We start from the raw sequence: 14719 nt of genomic DNA on the forward strand, positions 1-14719 counted from the left end.
TGGAGAATGCGGGCATCGATCCCGCTACCTCTCGCATGCTAAGCGAGCGCTCTACCATTTGAGCTAATTCCCCCCCTTCAGGCCGCTGCTAGGATCACAGAACTGTGATCTGCTGCAAGCGGCTAAAACCACAGTTCTACACACAGCATAAGGTTTTCTCTCTTGCTCTGGCCCCTCTGCTCACAAAAAAGAACAAGTTCAATTTCCATTCCAAAATCATACATTTGTAGTACTTCATTTAGCATTTCCAAATCAAGCAGCAAGAAACAAGGCAAACTGGAACAGACATGTTTTCCAGCTGTGTGCATGTAATAATAAAAAATATCTCGTTTGTTTCTTCCCGTACACGAAGGAAAGTGCATGGTGGCATTTCGCTTTCTTGTTGTACGCGTCAGGCCTTATTACGAGGAGCAAAAAACTGAGAGTGGAGAATGCGGGCATCGATCCCGCTACCTCTCGCATGCTAAGCGAGCGCTCTACCATTTGAGCTAATTCCCCCCACGGCACGCTCCGACATCCTGTCGCTTTAGAGTTCAATAGCTATAAATGCAACCTGCGTTTCTTGCCTCGATTCTGCTTTTTCACCGCGGGGAGTAACCCCAGGGCAACCGTTCTGAACATTTAAATACCGCTCGACCTGCAGCCGCCCCTGGTTTTGCCCGAGGTGACAAAAATACTGTCGTGGTAAGGCGGAGTAATGTGATAAAGCATTTCACCCTAACGTGCACGACAAACCCTTGCCCTGCAGCCTTTCACCTGCCACACGCTGGATTTGTCCTCCTACACTCAGAGAAACCACATCACAGAAAACACAGTGGAGCAGCTTGAGGATAATACAAAACCTGCATTTGCCTTGATTACCCCTCAGGAGACCGTCTAGAAAGCAAAACTCAAGCATGGTTAAGTTCACTTACATCAGTTGCCATTAGTATTGACAAGGAGATGTGTTGAAGCGATCTGTGTTAAATGAAAGTAAGTGGGCACAAAGCCTTCAAAACTGAAACACCCTAATTTTTTTTTTTTTTTAATGGAACCTAAGGAGGTTGGGCTATTTTTCAGACATAGGTGAGGAAGTTCTCCCAACCACGTTAAGAAATCAGGACATTTTACTTGCCATTGTGAAAAATGCATATTTTACGATTGGCTTTTCGCAAATATTAAAATGAATATTATATGGCTTGTGTTAGAAAGTTATGCTGTATTAATTTTATTAAGTAGTGTGTTAAATATAGTTTTAGGTTATGACAAAATGTTAAAATAGAAACTATGCTATGTAGGATAGTTTTTTAAAAGAAAAGACTCGCACTGAGATAGCAGCCACAGGACACTTAAATCTTTCAGAGAAAAAGAATTTATTGCTCTCTTATCAGAAGAAATGAACTTCTTCCTGCATCGCTCAGCCATGAAGACGCCGTCAGGATTAAGAGGAAGAAGTTGACGATGACCAGACAGAATCCAGTATTTGAATGGAATTTATGCATCATGTATGAGATGTATGAATATGCAAGAGGCTATTGGGTTTTTTCAAGGATTAATCCTCTGTTAATATGTGTCCTTTTTCGGGCTTATGTTGCCCAGAAAAAGACACCTGGATGTCCGTAACTCTTTGTTTCTATTGTCTCATATTGTCCTAATCCAAACTGTCCAAATTATTATTACTATAATTATATTACTATTTTTATAACCATTTTATTACTAGTAAACTTTTAAAATTTTAAAAATAAGCGATTGACGTTTTTCACACCATCTTACATGAAAACCAGCACTCACAACAAATTCATGATCACAAAACAATGTTGTGAGTTACATAAAATATATGTTTTATTAATTGAAAATAGCGCAGAGATCTTTCCTCACTTGGGCATTAAATGAACTTTTTTCTGTTTCTAAAAAACATTCTAAAACGTTCTGTTTCTAAAAATGTTCTAAAACATTTTCTTGTGAGCTGGATGGGTGAAGCTTTAGCCCTTTTCAGTGGCAGCAGTGTGAGACATGGTGGTGAAAAACAGGGAGAGGTAATCTGTCTTCTTCATAATGACTCTGCACAGGCTCGATAAAGAAAACTGTTCACAGAGCTGAACCTCGTGAAACACGATATGGGAGAGATCCTGGCCACAGGCTGCAGGGGGCCATCAGTAAGCCTAAGATATATATATATACCTGTGAGAAGGACTGAAACTGCTTTTGCATATTTGCATATTTCCCCCATCAAGTCTGCTCAAGTGAGGTAGAAAAAATAATCTCCAATACAATGCAAGAAGTGTTAAGGATAAATTTAATTTTTTTTATTGTGCAGAGACTGAAGTTAAGCAGGAGAATATTTGAATTTTAAGAGAATGTTTATAGCAACACTGTAGTTGTAGTTCCATATCTCAACCTGTAACTGGACTGTAACAGATTTGGAGTACTACCTTACCTAGGACAAGTTAGAACTTGCTGATGCACAATTTTGAAATTTATTTTGTTTTGACTGGTTGCTGCCATCCAGTGGATTAAATCCTTCAGAAGAAAACAGCAGTACATGTATTGTTGAATTACTGCACACACTTTAGTTTACTAGCAGGACTTAGTCCTCTGCATTTAAACAGTGCATACCAGTGTATCCACTCTCTCTGTAAACTACATTTTCATTCTTGAAATCCAGAAAGCATTCTTCGATTTAATAGCCTGTGAATAGAGATTTAGCCATGTGCTTCCTACTGCAAAGTCAGTTAGTATGACTACTATGAATTTTAGTATTTAAGAAGTGTGTCTAGTAACCCCATATAGTTAAGATGCAATACTATTTGGGCAGATTTATCAAAGTCTGTAAATAAAGGTGGACATAGAAATAATTTCTAGAACATAACACAAGAATATATGAATGAATTTTTCCTCTCTAAAAACTAAACATGAACTTTTAAACCACTGTAATTATCATTTATGTATGTTTAATGAGAAAACAAAGTTGGAAAAAGAACAAAAGACTTGAAAAAAAGGAGAAGAAAAATCTCACTGTGCTTGAGTGACTTCTAAAATCAATCTTTCTAAATTTACAAGGCTTTTTAGATTTGTAAGAGACTTAAAAACATGAGATCTCTCTCCTCGAAGAAACGCTAGAGAATGCACTGCTCAGGAAAACGAGTTGTTTCGTCCAAGGAACACAGCAGAGAACGTTCCTCACACGCCAAGTTGCAGCCCGGCTTTTCAGCCACGGGGTTTTGCACGTAGATGCAGAAGTGACAGCGCTGCTCGGCAGGGCGGCTCGGCACAGCAGGGCACGGGGACCGAGCCCGAGTGCCGCCGGTCAGAGCGCCCGTGCCAGGGGGAATTAGCTCAAATGGTAGAGCGCTCGCTTAGCATGCGAGAGGTAGCGGGATCGATGCCCGCATTCTCCAAGCTTTTGATGGGCTGCGGCACCGCGGTGGGAAAAGATTTTCTTCCATCAACTGTCCCGGGTTTGTGGTAGAAAATCCTCAGCGGGAAATACAGACCACCTCATGCGGCAAATACAAGGGGAGAAGAAATGCTAATTGTATAGATTGCATCTATGCACTCTCTGAGGGACAATTTCTTCACGAACCCATCTAAACTGACGCTGTTAAGTCTGCGATACGGGAAAAACAAATAGCTGCTTCCGTCCCTTACCACTGCACCGAATGTGAGCATTTATGATTACTTTTTAATGATACGAAAAGTCACTGGAATTGTCTCTGCGAAGATGTAAAATTTTGTAGCTGTCTATATGTGTCTATATATATATCTAAATCATCAGCTCACCACAGAATTAGTGTCTCTCCAGCTACCTTGCACCTGCTGTGGGATGGGCAGGGCACTCTTGTTCCTAACGTGAGTTTCAAGCGATATTCGGTCTCCCACGGTGTCATTTAGTGCCCTTCTCTAGCCATGAGAAGATAATTTGTACTTAAAAAAAAAAAAAAATAAAGCTCAGCTCAGATCAATGCTAAAAATTTAAATTGTTCATACTATGCAAACGCGTCTCCAAATGGATTAATTTTAATTCTTACGAAACTGCGCCAGGAAAACGCATCCGAATTCAAAGCAGCGGCGCAGCAAAAGCTTGGAGAATGCGGGCATCGATCCCGCTACCTCTCGCATGCTAAGCGAGCGCTCTACCATTTGAGCTAATTCCCCCCACGGGCTCCTCGCCCCCTTTGCCGGCCATTGCTCCCTGCGCTCCGCTCGCTGCCACGGCACACCGCGCTGCCCCGCGGCCCGCCGCCTCCAAGGCAAACGGAACTTCCTCCCCCACACCCCGGGAGCGGGGCACTCCGAGCCCTCCTCATCCCGCTGGAAGTCACGGGCAGGCAGTAACAGCGCTCAGCCCCACAGCGAAATGCAGAAACAATTAGGTCTTGCTGCAAGCGCACTGCTTCCGACAGCCGCAGTGGGAATTTTGCCTAATATGATATCTGGACTCCCTGAAGCAATAGCAGGCGCTTTGTTCAGTGGAGCTGCATCTGGAGAACATCCGGGCTTGTGTTTCCAGGCAATTGCAGACTTATGTTCACACCAAACAATTATTACTGCTTAAGAGAAATCTGGATATATTTAAATACTGTATTTTTTCTAAAACAGATTTTTCCTATCTGTAATCCCCAGTTGGAAGACAATCAGCTAAATTACTTTATCCTTCTCTATATTTTACAATATAAAATATATATGACGGAATAGGTAGAGTTCTTCCAGTTCTTTCTCTTGTGGCAACAGAGGCTGGGTTAATGTTATAGAAAGGAGGTAGAAAAAAAAAAGGCCCTTATGGAACAACAAAGAAAGCATCAAATGGAACACCAGGAAACAAAGTAGTAGTTCACATTATTTACCTACATCTCTCAGGCATTTTTAAGTTGTGATGCCATCACCAGATAGACAAGCACACTCACACAGATACGTAAAAAAATCAAAAATACACAACTAAAGTGTTAAAAATTACAATTTTTCACTATAATGAAACAGCAGTGAAAATTCTGTTTAGTGGTTTCACAAACAGCAAGAGAGAGTTGTGAATTTTTATTACACTTCCAATATTAAATAATCTGCTTTTCTGGAAAAAAAGGAGTATCTAAAATGAAATTTATTCAGTAACTACGTAAACAGCTCCTGATTTCCCCAGGATGCTTGAAGACACATGAATCACACTGACATATAAAGATCTTTCAAATCTCTCCTTATCAATGACTTAGTGATTTCAGAAAACAAAATAAAAAAAAATTTCAATCTTTGGTCTAGCCCTAAAGCTATATACCAGAAGTCCCACAGCCATTCTTCCATTAACAAAATTTCAGTGTCTTGCCACCTCCTCCACTCTAATTGAAACAGCTGGCTTTGCAAAAAAAAAAAAGTTTTCCCTCTCCTATTTAATCAATGTGGAAAGAAGCATCTGAAATTATTTTGCAGGAAGTCATTAAGGTTTTACTGCTGGAATTACACTGCAGATACCACTGACATTTAAGCAACTGGCTGACTGAAACCCCCACAGATCAGTGTGCCTGGCAAAGTAAGGAAGCTTGCTGCTCCTTCTATTCTGGGATGTTTCACATTTTTCTTAGTATTCCCTCTGAACAAAAACCATTTAAGCCTCAAAATGACCTATGCTATAAAACAAACCAGCCAGCAAACAGAATCTTTCTAGTTGTGTCTGTATCAGGCCCAGGTAAGACCAGGGTTTAATCAAACCAGATTTTGAGAGGTACAGCATATCCACTTGGTTTTATTACGGGAATCCCCAAGCAGGCTTACAACTGCACACAAAGTGAAACTTAAAATTTGTGACTAGGCACTGACAGTCTTAAGGCTTTAGCACAGCAGGTAGGGTAAAATTTACCTAAAATCAAGCAAAACTCAGAATGACCTATAAATCAAGCAGTGACAAAGTGAGTAAGGACAGCTATAGTATATTCAGTTCATTCGGTTAAACAGCCTAAACTTCATGTTGATAGAGATAGCATTAAAATGAAACAAGTATATGTCTCCAGTTCTGTATCCAGTATTTATCCCGTATGTAAAGCATGGGAAGAAAAGCTGTATTTAAAGCATTGAAGGAAACGTGCTTCAGACCTTAGAGATAATTTTACTAAAAAGCAGTATCAAAATACGGAATTGAACAGCAAAATTCACACCATTCTCTGAGGGAAAACACCCATGAACAAAAGCCTCAAACTCCAACAGATAGCATCCCACCAAATGCACTGTAAGTCACATAAAAAGCAGAACAGCAGACATGCCATGAGTCAGAAGAAACCTCCCAGAATCCCTACTGCTGTTTTTAATGGCCACAATGAGAATAAAACTTGATTTGTTGATGAAAATGTTATTGCTTGTTCATAAAATTTTGCCTCCATTTTACCATTATTCATTGATTCATACCCAAAGCACAGGACATAAACATGCTAAAGAAATTCCAAAACATAAGAACCAACCAAAAAGAAAAAACAAACAAACAAACTCAAAATATAATAAACACTAGAAAGATTTGCTACTTTGAATAGTATTTCCATGTTTGAGGAAAATCAGTATAGTCCATCTGGGAGGTCAGGCACCAGTACAAAATTCTGTAATATTGGTCAAAGAATCAGCCTAGCCAGGCATCCTAACTACCTTCAGTTACGATTAGCAGCCACAGCAGAAACTTGTGAAAGCCAAAATAATTAATATTCAATATACTGCTTTTGTAAGAAGTATGACACCAAAATGGTTTTTGTATCTATTTATCATATTAGCATTTAGGTTAACACTTGCTCTCTGTGCACTAATAAGAAGATGGTGATCTCAGAGCACAGCTCTGAGCAAGAACATTTTATGCTGCTCACAGTCATCTCCCTGGGGACCAATACAAAAATCCCCCTCATTATTTCAACCTGTAAAATCTCTAACTTTATCAGGGACTTGAAATACCAAGAAAACATACAAGTTACCATCCTCTCTCTCTAAAAGGATCTATGGATTTTAGGTTTCCACCAAGGTTATCATATGAAGTCCAGATTAGCAAAGTTTTCATTCTATTTCCAGATGGGGAAACAGGAAGTCATACATTAACATGATTATGCATATTTTCCCTAGGAAAATAGCTAGACTCACATTAAAACTTACTCCCAATTTTTCTGGAAGACCTTGTATCCCTACTAACCTAATGAGTGTTTAAAAAAATTTCAACATCATGCTACATGTACAATGCCCTCTTAACAGCTAATATCAATAAACAAGGTTATTACAAAAGTAATGAGATTCACTATGCCTGAATCCCACTGGATCTGCAACCTTTGTCTTCTAAATTACCACTGTAAAAATCTAAATTTTCTCTACATTCCCTACAATTCCACGTAGCAGAGAATGTGGGCTAGCTATGCCTAAGCCACCTGGCTAATCGGCTATCACTAAACAGCACACACAAAATTTTCCCCATGTTCATTTAGTATCTCTTCCAAGCCATGGATTTCCACAGAATAGTAAACAATTTATGCTTTCAATTTTTATCCACCTTTCACTTTTTGTACCAAATTTAACAAGGGTGAGAATGAAGATTTTTCATATCTTAGAAGACTTAAGAAGATTCAGATCTCTGTATCCTGTAGCTTTTACTAAGGAACAGAACTATATGCTCATTAAATGAGACTTTTTTTTCCCAGAGTAACAGAGTAGTTTTAAGAACAATAACCTCATCCAAATAAATAAATCAATCAACTATTTATAAAAAGCTCCAGGGAACTATAGGTTGTAAGGAATGAACTGAAAAGCGTCTTTTGGCTGCAATGTTCAGAGACTACAGGGTTAAGATACAGAGAACTCACTGAAGTTCAGCGTGTGTTTAACATCTGATTACTTAGGTCCATATGAAAGCTGACAGCTTTCCTTTCTTAAATTTATACCCCACCATGACATACAATAATTTTAAACTAGAAACGAGAAACCAGACTTATCATTAGAGGAGCTGCATTCACTGATGAAGCTACCTGCTTACAGTGTATTCAAAACACCACAGCCATGCTGAATTAAGACAACAAAAAAGTTTAGGATAGCACCCACTTCAACAAATTCTTCAACCCAAGTTACCCTCCGATTTGAGTCTTCCAATTCTCTCCTGGGCTCAATGTTACAAATTAAGCGAACTCTGGAGGAGCAGTATAAGCAGTAAAGAAAACAACAACTATTAAAATTTACTAATGCTGCGTAGGATTAGTATGGTTGTAGGTGTTGAGAACAATTGAAGGAGAGCTGTGGCCTGAGCCATGGCAGGGCAGCACAGGAATAGGGAGCCCAGGAGAACCCACAAAACCACCGGCTCTGCTGAGGAGCTGCACGGTCCATTGCACCTCCTCCTTCAAACAAGCACCCCCACGACTCCAAAACTAGATTTTGTGAGGTCCCCTAAAACAACCATCACGACCAGAAAGCCCCTGGGTAAAAGGCTGTGCACAAACCTCCTCCACCTGCTTTGTCTTTCGATGGTCTCAGCCCAGACTCGCTCCAGAGGCCAGCAAAGCAAACACAGCTCCCCTGCCCACATGTTCCCACCTTCCCGGCCTCTCAGGGCTCTGCTCCACCCTTCCCAAGCACTCAGCGTGCCCTGCCCCGTGCTAGAACCTTCCACCCACTCCAATGGCAGCTCTCTCCTCCAGGGCAGCTGCTGCCCTGCTTTTATTCCTTTATAGAAGGAGCAGTGAGCAGGCGGTGCTGGCAGCTTTGTCATCGTGGGAACAGGGAAATGCCATAGCTATGCCTCCTCCTGATGTGTGAACCAGCTGTGGGATGGCAGGTAAGTGTCCTAAAGAAAAGCCACCAACCTGCCTGTTGGCCAGTGCTTCTGTCCCCCTGAAGCTGCCTTCTGTATCACCAGGGGGGAAAGGTAATGCTGGAAAAAGCAGATTTTTATCCTAGTTTTCCCAATGCAATGACTGTAAGTAGCAGGAATATCAGCTGAGTGTGTATGCCTTTAAATTGACGTATTTTTTTTTTTCATAATGTAAATTCATTACAAGGTTTATGCTCATGCATTTTCCTAGGCATTGCTTTGAGGGTGGAGGTTCAAAAACAATTTAGAAAAATGTACATCAATATGTGTTTAAGGAGGACAGAATTTCCATTTTCCAGCACATTCCTGATGGTTTCTAACAGCTAAGAATACAACTTCTGAATAATTTGGATATGCAATATATCTTTCTCTGTCACTTTCAGTTTTTTTTTTCTTTTAAAGGAGATTATAGAAAATAATTGTTATTTGCAACTGTAAAAGCTATTCCTGTCTTGCAAACAATCTCAGCTTCTGCACCTATGACACCGAACATCAGGTTAACTGTTAGCAAGAAAAGGCAGTTTTAGCAATAAATGGTAAAACCCACCTTTAGTTTACCAGCAGGCTTAGTGAAACTGTGTAGGCTAAGGTGCTCTAGCTCACACACTTCTTCCTCAGTTCCTTGGAGTCTCTGAAGTTTTGGCAATAACACATCTCCTGTGCATTTATAACCTTGCTATTTTTGTGTATTGCTAGATATTTTTCCTGAAAAAAGTAAAATAAGGAAAAACCAGAAATTCATTGATTTCTTTCAGCAAGGCCTGAGCTATTTTTATGTAGCTCTTAAGCTCTTCTTTAGTTAAATGTTGTAGTAAAATTACAGCTACTTCAACACTTCTCAAATAAATAAAAGGCTGTGAAAAAAAAATGTTAATGGTGTTCAACAACTTGAAACAAGATCAATGCAGAATCTTGAGTTGTTTACCAGCCCTTTAAGATCATAGCAGCATTTGAATTGTTACCAGCCATCTCTAAACAACTTCCTGTGAAGAAAGCTTTGTTTTTTCTGAAGATAAAGACAAAAACAAGGTGACTTTTTTTTTAATCCAAAGACTTGACCAGGAAGTTACTCAGGAATGCCTGGTCTAAATATGTTCCTTGTCATCACTGCTAAATAATGGAATAATGAGTGTTGGTTAGCTAACTCACTCTAAATTCCTAGAGATGATCAAATAAGCAGGTGCTTTTAGGCCCAGATGAGTATCCAAGGTGGTTCATGCTTCATAAATAAGATCATGTGAAAAAAACTTGGTTTATTTCAGCTGAATTTTGTATCACAGTTTCCCACCTAGTATTTTCAGTGGAAAACCCACTGAAGAGCCTGTGCATGTTCTAGCAGCTGCCATAGAAAAGTGAATTATTTACATGGCAAAGATCTCTCCTTACTTCACAAATGTTATATCATTTTCACACTGCTTTTCATTTTTTTAACATTCTCCAAATACTGAAAAACTGTACACAATCCATCACCCTCTCCTGCCCTTCAAAAATCTTGGGTTTACCTCTGACAGGACTAGCTTTAGTATTTTAAAAAACCAAGCAAAAAAATCAGGTATAGCTTAAACCTACAGCTGGCCATAAATCCAGAGCTACTTTGTACCTGATTATTACTCTCACTTGTACCATTAGTGCTCTTAGACTGACAGCTATATTTTTTTCTGAATACATTATTCTTTCTTCCCCTTTCTATTTTCTTGTGGTTGGGACTGTCAAAAAATTGTAGCAAATCAATGCTGAGGCTTGTCAAGCACAGAGTGGATACTGCCACATAAAGACAGTGGCTTAGTTTCAGTTATTCCTTGTCTGTCTTGCCTCCTGCCAAAGAATCCAGCTCCAGAAACAACTGGATGTGCACATACAGTATCTCCAAGCCATTCATCACATGTCAGGGCCAAAGTACATAAAATGATTCAGCATCACCAGAAGCCAGTAAATGATGTAAAAACAAGCCAGGCTGGTTAGAAACCAGTCAGGTGGTGATCCTACCTCCACTCACGCTCTGATTTAATTTCTTCTTGGCCTGGCTTAAACTTGATGGATGAGTCACTTCTCCCATGTGTGGAGTGAGCAATGTGGCCTGGCTTAGCAAGGAGCCATTGTCTGGTTTAGTGCTGACACAGTGCAGGAACTCCTCTGTAAATAAAGATGTTCAAGCAACTGTCAGAAAGTCACTGGATGGCAGATTATGGGCTACATAATATGTCTGTATGTGCAAGAGCAGAGAGAGCTTATGGAGACAGAGCAGAAGTGAACACTGCCATGACAAGTCAGGTGTAGTTTGTAAACTCTTCTCACCCTACAGAGAACCAGAGCCAAACACAGCTCTCTTGCTTGGTATATCGCTTTATGTTTCAGAGACACCTGAGAGACCTCTGCGGTTAAAATAAGTAGAGGAAAGATGTAAAGTGGAGCTCAGCCACTTTGGTTTGGTTCAGTTCAAAAAACCTGGGTCGATCAAGTTATGTGTATGTGGAAGTTGTTACAGGTGTGTTCACATTATTTTTGTATCAGAAATAGCGTGGCCAGCAGGACCAGCAGTTGTCACCCTGTACTCAGCACCGGTGAGGCCTCACCTTGAGTGCCATGTTCAGTTCTGGGCCCCCTGCACCAAGAGGGATATTGAGGTGTGTCCAGAGGAACACAGTGGAGCTGGTGGAGGGTCTGGAGCACATGTGCTATTGAGGAGTGGCTGAGGGAGCTGCAGGTGTTTGTCATGGAGAAAATGAGGCTCCTTAAGGGGAGACCTTATTATTCTTCACAACGACCTGAAAAGAGGTGGTAGCCAGATGAGGGTCAGCTTCTTCTCACATACATCTAGGGAGAGGACAAGAGGACATAGTTGTAAGATATGCCAGGGGAAGTTTAGTTTGGTCATCATAAAGAATTCCTTCACAGAAGGGGTGATTAGACATTGGAATGGGCTGCCGAGGGAGGTGGTGGAGTCACTGTCCCGGGGGATATTTAAGGAAGGACTGGATGTGGCACTTAATAGTACGGTCCGGTTTACATGATGGTGGTGTTCAGGCAGAAGTTAAACTCGATGATCTCTGAGGTCTTTTCCAACCTAATCGATCCTGTAATTCTGTGAAGTAGAAGCGAGGAGGCTGGGGAAGGAGGGGACGGCAGAGCACGGAGCAGGTGGCAGGGGATTTTGGAACGCCAAGGGAAAGGCTTTGTGGAAGCAGAGACTGCTGTCCCGAGGAAGCAGCGAAGCAAACGCGAGGAGCCGCGGCCCAGGGGCCGTGAGGGAGCGCAGCCGCAGGGGCCATGACGGCACCTCCGGGGACGGGCGCGGAGCGGGGCCGGGCCCCGGGGGTTTGGGTGCTCTTTGGGGGGAGCTGAGCTCCGGGGGGCTCTGGGTGCAGTTTTGGGGGGGTAAAGGACCAGGGACTGTGGATGCAGTTTTAGGGGGATAAAGGACCAGAGGACCAGGCACCAGGGGCTGTGGGTGCAGTTTGGGGGAGGGGGGGGTACACTGCCTACGATACAAGCTTTATACTACGTGTCAAGCCACGTGAGCACCGGTTCGTTCATTTTTCAAAAAGTCCGTGTTTTGAGGCTGTTAAAAGTAATGTATTAATTATAGGGAAGTGCGTTTGGTGAGGTAATAAATAAGAAAAATACGGATCTGCTTTATTTTCACTTGACGCTCTCACCTCGGAGAAGCCAGGCACGTGTCAAAAAGATGTATGTGTGCATAAATACATATTTATATGACAGGGTGTGTGTGCGTGTGCATATATATGCACACACACATATATATATATATGTGCATCACACACACATGTGTAAGTTTTGACTGTAAAACTCTGTTTCATTCAAGCATATAACATTTTTTCCTTTATTAAACACTTCCTGAACCAGTCTTTACATGTGCATGCCCTGAAAATTGGAAAGAACATGGGTTTTCCTTGTTGAATTTGGAACAGTTGTTCAATAAAAGTAGGGCCTTTTTTTTTTTTTTTATTTTTCCCTAGAAACACACATTTGGTTTCTTTTAAGTAACTTGATCTTTTGGAGAGCTTTATGTATGAAACTAGCTAAATAACAAAGAATTGTGCTATAAAAGGATGAGTAGGATTATTCTGGTAGTGTGCATGCTGAAAGACATGTCCCATGATCGCAGCTGTCGGCTGCAGTCAGTTGTTGAGGGGAAAGAATGACTCAGGAAGAAACAACGAATTTATAATCAAACGTAGTTGTCTTTTTTGTAAGTTCAAAATGTGTATGTCCTAGTTTCAAAACTTTTTTTTTCAGGTGGGGAATTAGCTCAAATGGTAGAGCGCTCGCTTAGCATGCGAGAGGTAGCGGGATCGATGCCCGCATTCTCCAGTGTTTTCAGTATTGAAGATGTCAAAAACCACACGACGGGGTTTGGAAATATTTTCCTATTTACGCTTAATTTTTCTTGGATAATGGCGTAGAGAAACCTGAAAGTACTGTAAATAAATTTTAAAAAATCATATTGATTTAAATATTTCATTTTGCATTTCAAAATCAGATGTCTGCTCTTCCGCATAAAGGAAGTAAAAAAAATATAATCTTTGTGTGAAATAAACAAATTTACTGACATCTTAATGCAATAAAAAAATGACATGTAAAATTTATTGAGAAAAGGAAATTAGGAATTTTTTGATTGGTCCCTAAGTATTTTTTAATGATTTCATTCATTAGTTAACTTTACATTTGATATTATAGTTTAGTGTGTAGTGAACAAAATTTTGTATTCATGCTTTGAGTAAGACTCAATGTTTCTGCTCTGTTTTGGTTGTATAGGCTGTTTATTAGAAAGAGTGGGCTAGAACATTCTGTAGTTCTTTTGCAGCTGCTAGAACTTGTGCCTTTTACTTGTCAACTTTCACATCTCTGAAGTACAATGGAAATTTTATCTTTTAATCTATGCTTGCACATTTTAAGGCTTCATGAGGTTTTTTTTGGGGTTTTTTTTTGTTTGTTTGTTTGTTTTTTTAGTGATCAGTTTGTTTTAATTCTGATTTTATTTTCTTAGTGGCTCATTCAGGTGTTTAACTGCTTGTACTTCCAGTTTGAGATACATGAGGAAACAAGCAGAATGTGCTTCTTACACGTACATTGAATTTGTGCAGTTAGAAACTTGGGAGTGCACATATTAAAACAAACAGAAATGGGAAACAAAAGTTTCCCATTATTTTCCATTATTTAGGCTCCATGTCAAAGGAGGAGGAGAAACTCTGCTGTATAGATTTACAATTAGCACCTGTGAAGAAAATAAGGGAGTTTTTCCTGTGACCATGACAAAAAAAAGGAATTAACTTCTAGATGGAATGGGACAGAAATTGCATTTGCTTATTTCTCTTGTATTTTCCAAATACTGTAGAGAAAAAAGGAATTGTGACTGTAAGGCTGCTTGATGCCTCTTAAAATGAAGTCTGATGGAGAGAAAAGTATTGTGGTCTTGTCATGAGTCCCTTTTAGACTCAGGTAATAATATAAATGTCTCTTTGTTTGGAATGAGACTCTTCAGTAGGCTTCTCCGTGATTATTATTGTTTCTGTGTTTTCTGTATTTCTCTTACTGCATAATACCTGACACTTTGTGTGCTTTTAAAGGAAATGAGTTATATTGCTTTTCTTGGCTGATCAAATGCAAGTTGTGCACTGATGGAATGAGGGAATTTGGTGTGGCTCTGTTCAGGTGCACTCTGCAACCACTCACAAAGCTGAAAGCTCTCAGGACTAATGACTTTTATTGCATTTGTGCCCAGCTTCCTACATTGGGGCACTTCTGCCTATTAGAGCTTGTAAACACTGGAAAAGCTTACTTCTAATTCTTTTGGTGTAAATATGAATAGAAGTAAAAGGTTTTTGCTCACCCCAGGTGGTGTTTTATGTCCTTATTCTTTAGGTAAACTATACTGTGAAAAATTTACAGGTTTGAGGGACTCATGGGTCC

The 14719-nt window shown here is 40.2% G+C and overlaps 5 non-coding genes across 5 annotated transcripts; 2 read left to right on the forward strand and 3 right to left on the reverse strand.

Annotated features, from left to right (window-relative positions):
• TRNAA-AGC (transfer RNA alanine (anticodon AGC)) lies at positions 1 to 73 on the reverse strand. Its single transcript has one exon. It is a non-coding gene; the product is annotated as a tRNA-Ala (tRNA).
• Positions 74 to 425: 352 nt separating this feature from the next.
• TRNAA-AGC (transfer RNA alanine (anticodon AGC)) lies at positions 426 to 498 on the reverse strand. Its single transcript has one exon. It is a non-coding gene; the product is annotated as a tRNA-Ala (tRNA).
• A 2806-nt stretch (positions 499 to 3304) lies between these two features.
• TRNAA-AGC (transfer RNA alanine (anticodon AGC)) lies at positions 3305 to 3377 on the forward strand. The gene has a single exon. It is a non-coding gene; the product is annotated as a tRNA-Ala (tRNA).
• Positions 3378 to 4061: 684 nt separating this feature from the next.
• Positions 4062 to 4134, reverse strand: TRNAA-AGC (transfer RNA alanine (anticodon AGC)). The gene has a single exon. It is a non-coding gene; the product is annotated as a tRNA-Ala (tRNA).
• An 8913-nt stretch (positions 4135 to 13047) lies between these two features.
• On the forward strand, positions 13048 to 13120 carry TRNAA-AGC (transfer RNA alanine (anticodon AGC)). Its single transcript has one exon. It is a non-coding gene; the product is annotated as a tRNA-Ala (tRNA).
• Positions 13121 to 14719: the final 1599 nt, after the last annotated feature.

The sequence above is a fragment of the Melospiza georgiana genome, chromosome 1 (assembly GCF_028018845.1).
Source record: "Melospiza georgiana isolate bMelGeo1 chromosome 1, bMelGeo1.pri, whole genome shotgun sequence".
In the NCBI taxonomy this organism is placed as follows: Eukaryota; Metazoa; Chordata; class Aves; order Passeriformes; family Passerellidae; genus Melospiza; species Melospiza georgiana.